Source organism: Aotus nancymaae, unplaced genomic scaffold, assembly GCF_030222135.1.
Source record: "Aotus nancymaae isolate 86718 unplaced genomic scaffold, 86718_ANA_hifiasm-v0.15.2.pri h1tg000029l, whole genome shotgun sequence".
Taxonomy (NCBI): domain Eukaryota; kingdom Metazoa; phylum Chordata; class Mammalia; order Primates; family Aotidae; genus Aotus; species Aotus nancymaae.
The window spans coordinates 13,929,175-13,943,105 of NW_026988442.1; the positions used below are offsets into that span (position 1 = coordinate 13,929,175).

A 13,931-nucleotide genomic window follows, 5' to 3' on the forward strand; every position below is an offset into this window, starting at 1 on the left:
GGGGAAGACAGCCTCCCACGAAGGATGTGTTCATGGAAGGGAACTCCAGAGGGAAAATCCAGCATAGAGAAAAACAGCTTCCATGAACATGAGAGTGTTCATGGAAGGGGATCCAAACATGGAGTCCCTTTTTTTTTTTTTTTTTTTTTAGAGGCAGAGTCTTGCTCTGTCACTTAGGCCAGAGTACGGTGGTACAATGATAGCTCACTTCAGTCTCAGTCTCCTGGGCTCAGGTGATCCTCCCTCCTTGGCCTCCCACAGCACTGGAGTTATAGGCATGAGCCACCATGACTGGCCTAGAATTTTAATATTACCTCAGAAACTCCACTTATGCCCCTTCTCAGTCAGTCCTACCCCCCTAGTGCAGACACACATATTGAGGCAATTGTTACAGATTTCTGTCACTATAAATTAGTATTTTCTAAAGTTTCAATTAAGTGGAATAATATACTATATACTCTTGTGTCTGGCTTCTTTCCCTCAGTATGATGTTTTTGAGGTTCACTCATGTTGTTGTATGTTCATTCTGTTTTTTGCTAAGGTTTAATTAGACTTACATAACACATACTGGGCATGGTGGCATTATAGTATGCCAGGAGGCTAAAGCAGGAAGATCAATTGAGGACAGGAGTTTGAAACAATTTTGGGCAACATAGAGTGACCTTGTCTGAAAAAAATAAAAAAATTAGTTAGGCATGGTGGCATCTGCCTGTATTCCCAGCTACTTGGGAGGCTGGGGCAGGAAGATCACTTGAGCCCAGGAGTTTGAGGCTGTGCTAAGCTATGATCATGCCACTGCACTCCAGCCTGAGTATCAGATCAAGACTAAATCTCTAAAAAAAATTTAAAAGTAAAAAAAATTGAAAAAAGCAATGTAAAAAGATTTGTGTACCATACTTTATCTAGTCAACTTTTTTTTTTGAGATGGAGTTTCACTCTTGTTGCCCAGACTGGAGTGCAATGGCATGATCTCAGCTCACTGCAACCTCTGCCTCCCAGCTTTAAGTGATTCTCCTGTCTCAGCCTCCTGAGTAGCTGGAATTACAGGCATGCACCACCACACCCGGCTAATTTTGTATTTTTAGTAAAGATGGGGATTTTCCATGTTGGTTAGGCTGGTCTCGGACTCCTGACCTCAGGTGATCTGCCCACCTCGGCCTCCCAAAATACGGGGATTACAGGCATGAGCCACCGCGCCCGGTCTCTAGTCAACTTTTGATGGACATTTGGGTCATTTCCAGTTTCTGGCCATACAAAGCTGCTGTGAACATTTGTGTACAAGTCTTTGTCAGCACTCACTTTAATGTATGGTATAGCTAATAAGTTTGTATGGGAAGATGCTACCACCCTACCACCACTAGCCAAAGTGTATATATGTGTGGCTGGGAGTAGAGGTGAGGGCAGCATGAAGAATTTGTCTCAGGCCAGGACAATCATAGTTCCTCATTCCCCTGGCAGCAGTAATTGGTCCAAGGAGCAAGCATGTGACCTAGAAAGGTTAGAGTCTTTTCCCAGAAGAAAGAAAAAAATTTTTTATTCTTCGTTTGCTAAAATGGGACAATGTGTATTTGAAGGTTTACAGGCTGGTCTTGAAATCCTGGCCACAATTTTCTGCATTGGTTGCATAGAGGAAGTCCTTCTACAGTAAGAGAAAATAAGAACAATGTGTAAGGGAAAAAGGGATGGGGAAGAGAAGAGAATCCCTGCCTCCTCCATGAATTAGATTTATGCCAGACAAGAACACTCATATTTAGACAGAATTGGGAATATGAAATAAACCTAATAAAGAAGAAACTAGAGGTTAGAAGAGAATAGACATAGTGGATATGGCTGAAATTAAAATACAAAATTAAAAAATGCAAAAATTAGCCGGTGTGGTGGTGCATGCCTGTAATCTCAGCTACTTGGGAGGCTGAGGCATGAGAATCGCTTGAACCTGGGAAGCTGAAGTTAACAGTGGCCTGGGTGACAAAGCAAGACTCTGTCTCAAGAAAAAAAAAAAAAAGACGTTTGCATTTTATGTTGTAGACATTGGGTAATTGTATCAGTCTACTAGGGCTACCGTAACAAAGTACTGCAGAGTAGGTGTCTTAAACAACAGAAATTTATTTTTTTACAGTTCTGAAAGCTAGAAGTCTGAGATTAAGGTGTTGGTAGGTTTGGTTTCTTTTAAGCCTTCTGTCCTTGGCTTGCCATGGCCATGTTCTCCCTGTATCTGTGTCTTCACATGGCCTGCCTTCTTTATGTGTCTGTGTCCAAATTTCCTCTTCTTACGAAGACATAAGTCATATTGGATTAGGGCCTTTTTCTTTTTTTGAGACTGGGTCTCTCTCTTTCCCAGGCTGAAGTGCAGTGCGGCAGTCATAGCCCACTACAGCCTTGAACTTACTGGCTTAAGTGATCCTCCTACCCCAGCTTCCCAAGTAGCTAGGACTACAGGTGTGTGCCACCATGCCCTGCTAATTTTTCCAATTTTTTTTTAGAGATGGGGTCTCACTATGTTGCCCAGGCTGGTCTCAAATTCCTGGCTTCAAGTAATCCTCCAGCCTTGGCCTTTCGAAGATCTGGTATTACAGGCATAAGCCACTGCACCTGGCCACGGCCTCATTTTTAATTACCTCGATAATGTCATGTCTCCAAATACAGTCACATTCTAAGGTACTAGGACATAAAACTTCAACATATGGATTTTTTTTTTTTTGAGACAGAGTTTCACTGTCACCCAGGCTGTAGTACAGTGGCATGATCTTGGCTCACTGCAACCTCTGCCTCCTGGGTTCAAGCAATTCTCCTGCCTCAGCGTCCCAAATAGCTGGGATTACAGGTGTATGCCACCACACCTGGCTAATTTCTTTGTCTTTTTAGTAGAGACAGGTTTTCACCATGTTGGCCAGGCTGGTCTTAAACTCCTAACCTCAGGTGATCCACTTGCCTTGGCCTCCTGAAGTGCTAAGATTACAAGCATGAACCATGCCAGGCCTTAGCATATGGATTTTTATGGGAAAACAATTCAGCCCATAAGAGGATCCATCACAAACTCTATTTTCACTACTTCACATGTTTTATTTTGTTGTACATTCTTCTAGAACCAGGTTCATTTTTTCAGTTTTGTAGAAAAATAGATGTTCCAGCCACCATTTACATAACTGTCTAGTCTTTTAAGACCAATCAGGTATGTTCCCTGGAAAGAAGACCTTGTTTGTTTGTTTGTTTGTTTGTTTGTTTGTTTGTTTGAGACGGAGTTTCGCTCGTTACCCAGGCTGGAGTGCAGTAGCACAATCTCTGCTGACTGCAACCTCTACCTCCCGAGTTCAAGTGATTATTATCCTGCCTCAGCTTCCTGAGTAGCTGGGATTACAGGTGTGCACCACCATGCTCAGCTAATTTTTGAATTTTTAATAAAGATAGGGTTTCACCATGTCGGCCAGGCTGGTCTTGAACTCCTGACCTCATGATCCACTCTCCTTTGCCTCCCAAGTGCTGAGATTACAGGCGTGAGCCACTGCACCCAGCCAAATAGAAGACTTTTTAAAAAAAAAAAGTTTTTATAGGGATGGAGTCTCTCCATGTTGCCCAGGTTGGTCTTGAACTCCTGGGCTCAATCAGTTCTCCCACTTCGACCTCCCAAAGTGCTGGGATTACAGGCATGAACCACTGTGCCTAGTCCACGTTGAAGACTTTTTTTTTTTTTTTGAGACTGAGTCTTGTTCTGTCAGTCAGGCTGGAGTGTAATGGCACAATCTTGGCTCACTGCAACCTCTACCTCCTGGGTTCAAGCTATTCTCCTGCCTCAGCCTCCTAAGTAGCTGGGACTACAGGCACATGCCACCATGCCTGGCTCATTTTTTTGTATTTTTAGTAGAGATGGGGTTTCACTATGTTAGCCAGGATGGTCTCGATCTCCTGACCTAATGATCCGCCCACCTCGGCCTCCCACAGTGCTGGGATTACAGGCGTGAGCCACCTTGCCTGGCCCTTTTTTGATATGGAGTCTGGCTCTGTCACCCAGGCTGGAATGCAGTAGCGCAATCTTGGCTCACTAAACCTCCGCCTCCTGGGTTCAAGCGATTCTCCTGCCTCAGATTTCCGAATAGCTGGGATTACAGGCACCCACCACCATGCCCGGCTAATTTTTTTGTATTTTTAGTAGAGACAGGGTTTTGCCACGTTGGTCAGGCTAGTCTCAAACTCCTGACTTCTGGTGATCCACCTGCCTCGGCCCCGCAAAGTGCTGGGATTACAGGCGTGAGTCACCATGCCCGGCCTGAAGACTTTTAAATAGAGCAGGACAAGAACAGATCTATACTTCAGAACATTACTGATAACAGTATGGAGAAGGAAGAACAAATGGACTGAAGGAAGAAAAGAGTAGAATTATGAAGGCTCGTTAGAGGCTTTTGGAATTTTCCAGGCAAAGGAATGATAAAAGCCTGAATTAGAGAGCCTACTCTCAGACTGATACCTGATTAGAATATAAATCACCTATAAATAGAGTGGCATCTGAGCAGTTGATGACTTCCCACTAGAATGAATTCTTTGATAGAGGATGTTTATGCAAATTTGCTTGAAGAGGGAGAAAGGTAGGTGGAATGAGGCAGTAAGAAGTTCTGTGAAGGATTCTTCAACTACATTATGGCTTCATAAGGCTCCCTGGTTTTAAATCCTGTCCCTATATTTGTCACTGTTCCTATCCCTATTCTTTTTATAGAGATTTTATTTTTGTGTATGTGAGGTAAAAATGAAGCAGCGTTGTTAATTTAGGGTAATACTCGAGGTTCAGATACATGTAGAGAGCAGTTAAGAGTTGAGGTTTAATAGAAAAAGGAAGAGAAAAGAGGATAGCTCTCTTTTTTGCAGAGAGGGGGACACCTAAGTGGGCCTTCCTTCCCGTGGTGAAGTGCACCAGGGGTTTTATAGATGGGCTTGAGGAGGTGGTGTCTGATTTACATAAGGCCCAAAGATTGGTTGGACCAGGTATGAAGTTTATATCTCATGGGAAGAAGCTGGCCACCCCACCCTAATTGTTTATTATGCAAATGAATTTTCTGCCTGGCCCATCCCATGTTGTTTGTTCCTTACTGTACACATGATTGACAAAGAAAAGGGAAGATGGAGCCGCCATGTTGAGCAAGCCTAGCCCCCAGGTAGCCTTTTCCTGTTGGCACAGCTGCCAGCTTTCACTCATGCAAGCTTCCAGCTTGCGTATGTATGTCTGCAGCTTGATTTAACAGGCCGTGTTTTATTGGAAAATAAATTATTTGGGGGCTGCTTCTTATTAAAAGGGAAACTTTACCAAGGACTTCCTTACCCTTACTATCTGCCTAAGTAATTTCTTTTTAACTCCTATGTCAAAAAGACCACAAAATATGGAATTGGGCCCTACTTGGAGTCTAAGTCCTGGAATTACTAGGTGATTGACCTTGGGAAAGTCATTTTATCTCTCTGAACTTCCATTTTATGATACGTAAAATGGAGATGATAATTTCTACCTTGCAAGTTTGTTAAAAGAATTAAATGAAATCATAAATTAAAAGTATTTTTATTTTTTATTTTTATTTATTTATTTTTTGAGACATGGTCTTGCTAGAGTGCAGTGGCGTGATCACGGCTCTCTGTAGCCTCAATCTCCCAGGCTCCAGTGAGCCTTCCACCTCAGCCTCCTGAGTAGCTGGAACAACAGGCGCTTACCACCACACCTGGCTAATTTTTTGTGGAGATGGAATCTCACTATGTTGCCCAAGCTGATTGCTAACTCCAGGGCTCAAGCGATCCTCCCATCTAGGCCTCCCAAAGTGCTGGGATTACAGGTGTGAGCCAACTCACCCAGCCCATGAAAAGTATTTTTAAATATCTGTACACATGTTATTTATTGCACTTGGTACCCCCAAATATACTTTTATGTCTATAGGTGGCAGTAGGAAGCAGATATTTGTTACAGAGAACAATAGTGGCTATGATTTACTGAGTTGCCTACTATAAGTCCTGAATGTGAGCCTTAGAAAACCTCTTTCTTCTAGGAGGGATCCCTAGGTTACAGGAGTTGGTTGGGTAGTAGTTGTATCAACAGCTGAGAAAAACGTGACTCTTCTTTGGGCTATTTGGATCTGATTACCAGGAAAGAAAAAAAAAAATGTGGTTTGATTTCAATAAATGCTAGAATTTGTGGGGGCAGATTTAATATCGCTAAGACAAAGGAAAGAGCAAATTGACAAAAGAAGGGGAAAAAAAGAGAAAGAGAGCTTCAGAAGGAATATGAAAACAAAAGGAAAAATAAAAAAAGAGACTAGAAAAGGAAAAACAAAGACTTTCCCCAAATGTCTCCTATTTCAGACTTTGTATTCATGTCTCATTTCTCATTGGTATCTCTTGAGGAGGAGCTGTTCTTTTTAATATCATTTATGTGTATGACTGGTCAATGTCAACACATTGTTAGTAATACTGTTGTTTACAAGAAGTGATTTCAGAAAATTTTAGCTTGAGTCTGTTATTACGTATAATAATTAGCATTTCTATAAATTCCATACCTCACTCAAATCCTTCAGATGTGGGATTGCTGAGGAAATGACTTTTAAACTGAAAACTGAAGGATAAGTAAGACTTAGTTCTGAGAAGAATGGGGGAAGAATAGTCCAGGCAGAGGAAATGACATGTTTATAGCCCTGAGACAGGAAAGAGTTTATTGTGGAGTTCATCAAAGCAGGCTCATGTGGCAGATCTCGGGAGTCTATGCAAGCAAAACTCGGTAAAAAAAAAAAAAAAAAAAAAAAAAAGTCTTCTCTTGTGTCTCATGTGTTTAGAGTTGATACTAATTGTTAAGTGTCTTGGGTATGGTCAAGGCTCAAACAACTGTTAACAGTTGAAACAGCTACCCATGAGGCCAGATCTAGTTTTGCCCCTAGTGAGGACAAAGAGATTCGAGGAGGGAGAAAAAATCAAACTTAAGGATCCAGCATATTTATTCAGTATGGTCCTCATTCATAGCTCTCTCTCTTTTTTTTTCTTTTTTGAGACAAGAGTCTTGCTCTGTTGCCCAGGCTGGAATGCAGTGAGGCAGTCATGGATCACTGCAGCCTCAACCTCCCAGGCTCAAGCAATCCTCCCACTTCAGCCTCCCCAGTATTTGAGATTGCAGGGGTGTGCCACGCCACCCAGCTAATTTTTTTTATAGAGACAAGGTCTCACTCTGTTGCCCAGGCTGGCCTCAAACTCCTGGGCTCAAGGGATTCTCCTACTTCAGCTTCCCAAAGTTCTGGGATTACCGGTTTGAGCCACCACACCCAGCTAATATGCCCTCATAGGTAGAGTACTTAAAGTTTAATTGTTTTGATTTTCTTAATACTCTACTATAGTTTTTTATTGTGTTAATTTTTCTGGTGATTTGGTGACTGGTCTAGTTGAAGCATCCCCTATTTCTGTGATTGCCACTCCTGCCATCATCACCTCTGTGACTATTTACTAGGCCAGGTACTTTATTTCTTATTTTTTCTTTTTTCTTCCCCTGAAATGGAGTCTTGCTCTGTCACCCTGGCTGGAGTGCAGTGATGCAATCTCAGCTCACTGCAACCTCTACCTCCCGGGTTCAAGCAATTCCCCTGCCTCAGTCTCCCGGCCACGCACCACCATGCCTGGCTAATTTTTGTATTTTTAGTAGAGACAGGGTTTCACCATGTAGGCCAGGCTGTTCTCAAATGACCTGGTGATCTACCCGCCTCGGCCTCCCAAAGTATTGGGATTACAGGTGTGAGGTACCACACCTGCCTGGCCAGGCACTTTAAAGCCACTTTTGACTCTTCTGTCCTTTGTAAGAACAATAGATTTCACCTCTGCAGTGTCCCTCTGATGAATTGCATCTGGTCCGTTATCATGGCCACTGACTATGTCAGATTCCTTACTTAGTTTCCTGACTCCAGTCTCACCCAACTTAATCTGTCCTTCAGGTTCCTACCATATTGGTCTTCTTTGAATACTGTTCTAATTCTCCCCTTTCTTAGCTCTGATCATTTTCTCTGTACACAAATTCCCACAAAGCTGTCTCACCCTTAGGCTCAGAATATATCATCCTTGTGCCAGTCGTGGTGGCTTATTCCTGTAATTCCAGCACTTTGGGAGACCAAGGCGGGAGGATCCCTCCAGGCCAGGAGTTCAAGGCTGCCTTGAGCCACAATCATGACATTGCACTCCAGCCTGGGCAACAGAGCAAGACCTTGTTTCTAAAAATAGAAGAAAACAAACAGAATGTATCATTCTTCATTCTTTTTTTTTTTTTTTTTTTTTTGAGACAGGTCTTGCCCTGTTGCCCAGGCTGGAGTGCAGTGGTGCAATTTCAGCTCACTGCAACCTCCGCCTCCCAGATTCAAGCAATTCTCTTGCCTCAGCCTCCCAAGATTACAGGCACCATGTCTGGCTTATTTTTTTGTATTTTTAGTAGAGACGAGGTTTCACCATATTGGCCAGGCTGGTCACGAACTCCAGACCTCAAGTGATCCACCCGCCTCAGCCTCCCAAAGTGCTGGGATTACAGGCGTGAGTCACCATGCCCAGCCTAGAATCTGAATTTTAAGAAAGAATCAGCGGGGCATGGTGGCTCACGCCTGTAATCCCAGCAATTTGGGAGGCCAAGGTGGAAGGATTGTTTGAGACCACCTTGGGCAACACAGTGAGACTCTGTTTCTACAAAAACAAATAATTAGGCATGGTGGCACCCACCTGCCTAATGGGGAGGCTGAGGCAGGAGGATTGCTTGAGCCCAGGAGTTCAAGGCTGCAGTGAGCTATGGTTGTACCATTGCACAACAGTCTGGTGACTAAACAAGACTCTGTCTCTAAATAAGGGATCAGAAAAAGTGGAAACTTCATCATTGTCTACAACTGTGTTTCAAGGCCTTCCATAAATTGGTCTTAGCCCCTTCAACCTTATTTTCCTTTACTCTACCCAGTCTAGACCAGTGATGAGTAACTTGTAGCCCACTAGCTTCCCAATCTAATTTCAGATGTGAAGAGTCCTAGGAATTTATTTAATCTGCTGTGGGGAAATTTTTCCTGTCTTACTCTGCCTTGATATATTTCTTTGGTTGGAACTTCACCATCCTTTTGTGAAAGTGTAGGCTCCATGAGGGCAGGGACTATATCTCTCTGGCTCACTGTGTATCTCCAATGCCTAACGCTGTGTCTGATGCTTAGTAGTTACTCAATAAACATTTATTGAATGAATGAATAAAAGAATGCCCTAAAGCCCTGGAAGACTACAGAATAGGGATGGCCAGACAGTGAGTAGGGGATAGGAGAAGAAATATGCTAGAAAGGCAGAACAAGGGCAAAGGCTGACATAATCTGAAGGATGATTCATTCTGGGCCAGGCACTGTGGCTTACATGCCTGTAATCCTAGCATTCTGGGAGGCCGAGGCAGGCTGATCACTTGAGGTCAGGAGTTTGAGACCAGCCTGGCCAATATAGTAACAAAGCAAGACTCTGTCTCAAAAAAAAAAATAAAATTCAGATTCTAAAGAACCACTAGCTTTCTTCAATCCCAGTCTTCTTCAACAAAAGTGGAAAAGGTAGGTATTGTCTATAAATCTTTACACTCGGTCATGGACTAATGATCTACATTTGAGGTTGGTTTTATTTATTTTTTTTATTTTTAAAAATTATTTATTTATAAAGAAAACATTTTTTAAAAAGGAAAAAACTTTATTTATTTATTTATTCATTTTTATTTATTTATTTTTTTGAGACGGAGTCTTGCTCTTGTCACCCAGGCTGGAGTGCAATGGAACAATCCCAGCTCACTGTAACCGTCACCTCCTGCGTTCAAGCAATTGTCCTGCCTCAGCCTCCCAAGTAGCTGGAATTACAGGTGCCCACCACCACGCCTGGCCAATTTTTGTATCTTCAGTAGAGATGGAGTTTTGCCAGGTTGGCCAGGCTGGCCTCAAACCCCTTACTTCGTGATCCACCCACCTTGGCCTCCCAAAGTGCCAAAGTGCTGGGATTACAGGCGTGAGCCACTGTGCCTGGCCTTTTTTTTTTTTTTGGAGACGGAGTTTCGCTCTTGTTACCCAGGCTGGAGTGCAATGGCACACGATCTCGGCTCACTGCAACCTCTGCCTCCTGGGTTCAGGCAATTCTCCTGCCTCAGCCTCCTGAGTAGCTGGGATTACAGGCACGCACCACCATGCCCTGCTGATTTTTTGTATTTTTAGTAGAGACGAGGTTTCACCATGTTGACCAGGATGGTCTCGATCTCTTGACCTCGTGATCCACCCACCTCGGCCTCCCAAAGTGCTGGGATTACAGGCGTGAGCCACCGCGCCCGGCCCTTTTTTTTTTTTTTTTTTTTTTTTTTGCGACAGAGTCTTGCTCTGTCAGTAGGCACTAGGCTAGAGTTCAATGGCGTGATCTCGGCTCACTGCGACCTCTACCTCCTGGGTTCAAGCAGTTCTCCTGCCTCAGCCTCCCAAGTAGCTGGGACTACAGGCACTCACCACCACGCCCAGCTAATTTTTGTATTTTAGTAGAGACGGGGTTTCACCATGTTGCCCAGGATGGTCTCGATCTCTTGACCTTGTGATCTGCCCGCCTCGGCCTCCCAAAGTGCTGGGATTACAGATGTGAGCCACCACACCCGGCTTTTTTTTTTTTTTTTTGAGGCGGAGTTTCGCTGTTGTTACCCAGGCTGGAGTGCAATGGTGCGATCTCGGCTCACCGCAACCTCTGCCTCCTGGGTTCAGGCAATTCTCCTGCCTCACCCTCCTGAGTAGCTGGGATTACAGGCACGTGCCACCATGCCCAGCTGATTTTTTGTATTTTTAGTAGAGATGGGGTTTCACTGTGTTGACCAGGATGGTCTCGATCTCTTGACCTCGTGATCCACCCGCCTCGGCCTCCCAAAGGAATCAGAGGTTTTAAAAAAGTTAGAAATCAAAAAGTCAAACCATAAAATTCTGTATTTACCTTCTTTCCAGGGCAGACCAAACTGGAGCCTGCCAAACTTGCTCCCTAAAACCAGTAGGGTCAGAGGAGTGGATGTTTTTCCAGTCTTCTCTATATCTGCTGGCTTCTTTGCTTTTTCTGGCATGAGCACTCACCTCTAGATCATAGCCAGCCACTCCTCTGAGGGGATAGCCTAGAAAATGTTTTCCCTCCTCTGCCTTTACATATTCTTTCTCTCCCTCTGCCCACATTTCCCATGTGTTCTACTTGCTGCTACTTTAGTTAACATTTAATGACTATTAATACCATAATCCTTCATAGCTGACATCCTGTAATAACATCCCTTTGCCATCTAAATTACCTAGACCGATGGTAAGAAGATTTTTTAAAGAGGCTGAATTCATTTACTTTATAGCAATATTAATGAACCAATATACAATTAATTATAAACAATCATATTACTTCAGCTTGGCACGGGTTTACACACAGATCATGCTTTTACAGTTATTTTCAGATAACTTCCTTGTCTACTCCCAGCCTATACTAGAATTCCACCTGTAACTTTTCTAGCCATGGTAGAAGTAGCAGTTTTCCAAGCTACATTCCATAGCTGTTCCCAACTTCTGGGTTTAAAATGCCCACTTCAGAGCCTCTTGACCCCAACTACTAAAGTACCACTTTGAAATCTGCCTGCAAAAAATGTTCAGACTACCCATTCCCTTCCCTGCCATACAACTTGGTCTATCTGCTCACACCATACTCAGCCTCTTGTCAAGCCTTCCTTAAACAGCTTGTTTCTAAAAATCCCTCATCATATCACCTACAAGCACAGAGCTGCATATATTGTGTTGTTCTTATCATCACCTTCATTAAAATATTAGGATGACTACATTAGGACAAAACCCTGAAACCCAGTTATATTTTAATCATCCTAGCCTGAGACTGATAAGAATTAGTCACAACCCATCCACAAATCATGTTTGATTTGGGGGGATAAGGCCATTTTACCGCAAGAGGGTAGTGGTCAAAAAGATGGAATTTTGTCACCTGTTCATAAGTTTAGGCTTCTTTTTTCTTTTCTTTTTTTTTTTTTTAGAGATGGAGTCTTGCTCTGTCACCCGGGGTTGAGTGCAGTGGTGTGATCTTGGCTCACTGCAACCTCCATCTCCCAGGTTCAAGCGATTCTCCTGCCTTAGTCTCCTGAGTAGCTGGAATTACAGGTGCATGCTGCCACACCTGGCTAATTTTATTTTATTTATTTATTTATTTTTTGTATTTTAGTAGAGATGGGTCTTCACTGTGTTGCGCAGGCTGGTCTTGAACCCCTGGGCTCAGGCAATCTGCCTGCCTCAGCCTCCCAAAGTGCTAGGATTACAGGCATGAGTCACTGCATCTGGCCGTTTAGGCCTCTTTTGCTAAAACTGCTTGAAAGCATGTGTCAAGAAAACTCAGAGCCTGATAGTCCTGGGATTTGACAGCACGGCTGCACTTCATTACTCTGGTCAGCTCACATCTGGGAATCGCCATCAGAAAAATGTCTTTGTGCTGTCTCCCTTCTTTCTCACTGACATCTGCTTTGGAGGGGAGATTTGGATGGAGTAAAGTTTCTGAGCAAGTGAGAGAAGGCCTAGAAATAGAATACTTCAAAGTGCAGGCCATATTCTTTTCTCCTGATATATAATAAATTTTAGAAGATTTAAGCTTTTTCTTCTCTGGAAGCTGGTACCAGTTTTCTCCATTATAGAAAAGCTGTGGCTCTTTAAAGGGATGTAGAAATTTACTTTGACTGGAAAATATCTGAGGAGAGAACAGCTGGTCTTCAAAGTAGGAAAAGCATTTGTCAAATGTTCTTGTGCCTCCTACAAGGCAACGTTGAATTATTGACAGTTTCCTCCTTTCTCCTATGGCCAAGTCAGGAAGTCATTTAAGGCCAATTTAAGGTCTCTAAAAAGAAGGCTCAACAGAAAGCTTGGGTTTGTGAAAGGAAAATAAAATCTTGGAACCCCAAACTCACTATGCCAAAGGAAAAAGTTCTGATCATGCAAAAAACTGACTTCCTTTTGTTTCTAAACAGATAACTTCAATATAGAAGGCCATGACTATCCCCAAGTGGCGATATCCCTCACCCTAATAATGTAAATTAACAGCTTCTCAGGTAAAGGACAAAGACAAGAATAGAAATCATCCTTCTGCCCGCTCTGAGACAAATGCGTATTTGACTTCTTCCTCTACTCTATATTTGTTATCTCACATAAAATGCAGATTTACTGAGTGCCAGATAAATGCATAATTGGCTGTTCCTTTTTCCCCTCCTGCCTGCTCTTTTGCCTTTAAATACTGAAGTCTTCAAAATCCTCTTTGGACAATAACACAAGCCACAAATCTGCTGTAAGTTGTTTCTTTTTCCTGGGCATGTCCTCAACCTTGGCACAGTAAACCTCTAAATCAATTGAGACCTGTCTTAGACACTTTTTGGTTTACAGTTTTTGTTTTTTGAAGCTCTCTTGGCTTGTCTTCCCTCCTAAGCTTGCTGGAATCTGACTACTTTGGGGTAGTCTTGGAGCTTCTGCTATTAAACCCTTTTTTTAAAATGTGCTAGGGTTGACTAGTTGCTCTTTTATGTAAAGAAAAATGTCTCTGAAAGAATGTGTTGATTCGAAAAGTATATTCATCATATTGCAGGAACAGCTTACATTTTCCAATACTTTCATCCTTAAATAAAAAGTTCCAAATTAAGAAATCATACACTCATAATTGTCAGTGGAATCTACCCCGGCAAGTTACCAAAAGTATGAGCTTAGCAGTAACGTCTTAATTGCAAATAACTTTTCAAATGTACAAAGAAAATATTTTTCCAGGCTTCTCTGACTTATACAGTGAGATACAAAAATCAAATTGATCCCTTAAGAGAAGATTAGAGTTGATAAGATCATCACCTTTAGATTTAGAAGGTAAACGATTTAGGAGGTAAACTTTGTTTTAGACCCGAAACAAAGTTAGCA

At 42.7% G+C, this 13,931-nt stretch overlaps 1 protein-coding gene across 5 annotated transcripts in view; it reads left to right on the top strand.

Annotated features, from left to right (window-relative positions):
* Positions 1-13,931, top strand: part of ASIP (agouti signaling protein) — a 149,633-nt gene that overhangs the window by 16,839 nt on the left and 118,863 nt on the right. The gene's annotated exons all lie outside the window — the stretch shown is intronic.